This window comes from Pygoscelis adeliae, unplaced genomic scaffold, assembly GCF_000699105.1.
Source record: "Pygoscelis adeliae isolate BGI_AS28 unplaced genomic scaffold, ASM69910v1 Scaffold358, whole genome shotgun sequence".
Lineage (NCBI taxonomy): Eukaryota > Metazoa > Chordata > Aves > Sphenisciformes > Spheniscidae > Pygoscelis > Pygoscelis adeliae.
The window spans coordinates 3,305,419-3,306,399 of record NW_008825429.1 but is presented as its reverse complement, the minus strand read 5'-3'; positions in this window follow the sequence as shown (position 1 = coordinate 3,306,399).

The window sequence follows — 981 nt, the reverse complement described above, 5'->3', positions numbered from 1 at the left end:
GTGCCGGGAGGCCGCTATGGTAATGAGCGCCAGGGAAGGGGGCTGTCCCGCCGCCGAGGGCGGGGGCTGTTGGCCCAAATCGCCGTTTTCCGTCCCGGGAGGTAGCGCGCGCGCACACCCCCCCCCGCCCCGGGGTGAAACGGGATTTGCCGGGCCCGGGCTGCCCTCGCCACCCCGGTGGCACCGAAGCAAAGTCACCACCCAACGACTTGAAACCACGTTTACGCTCTTAAAACGCGCGCTAACAGCCTCACGAAACTGCCGAAAAGAGGGTCGTGCCCCGCAGCGCCCCGGGGCGGCAGGGCTGGGCGGGGGTGGCACCGCCACCGAGCGAGCAGGACGCGCTTTTCCCTGCCGATCGCAGAATTACACCTTGCTATATACACGCTCAGGCTCTTCTGGGCTTTGAAATAACTGTAAAAGGCAAGAAAAGTGGCTTTTAAATTCCTGCAATGTCTTGAACTAATTAGCAAGAGCTATTTGGAGAACACATTTGAAAAGCAGTCCAATTAGAAAGAGCCCGTTGTGTGTAAAATAGGTGGGCATCTAGTACCAGGCTGCTACCGTGCAGCAGTCTGGACCTCCTCCTATTTATTTGATCTTCAAAAAAAGTAAGACTCCTTTGAAAAAAACCAAACCCCTTATTGCCAGGCAATTTGTACAGTTTATCATGCGATTATCGAGACTGCCGCCCGCACCAAGCAGAGAGGCACAATCAGTTCCCGCCGGGGAGCACGGGGTAGGGAGCAGGCAGGCCAGCACGGCCCTGGGGTTGGAAACTAGCTGCATGGTGTCAGCTCTGCAGAGCACCACGGACCACGTTCACCCAAGGACTCCAAGACATCACCACAAGCAGCCACCCCTGCCTGCTCCACGCTTAGAGAGGAGGATCTGCTGGGTCAACTGGAAAACGCTGGAAGAAATCCCTGCCGCTAAGGAGGCGCTGAGGGGCGGGAGCAATTGCTGCGGTCCTGCAAAGAT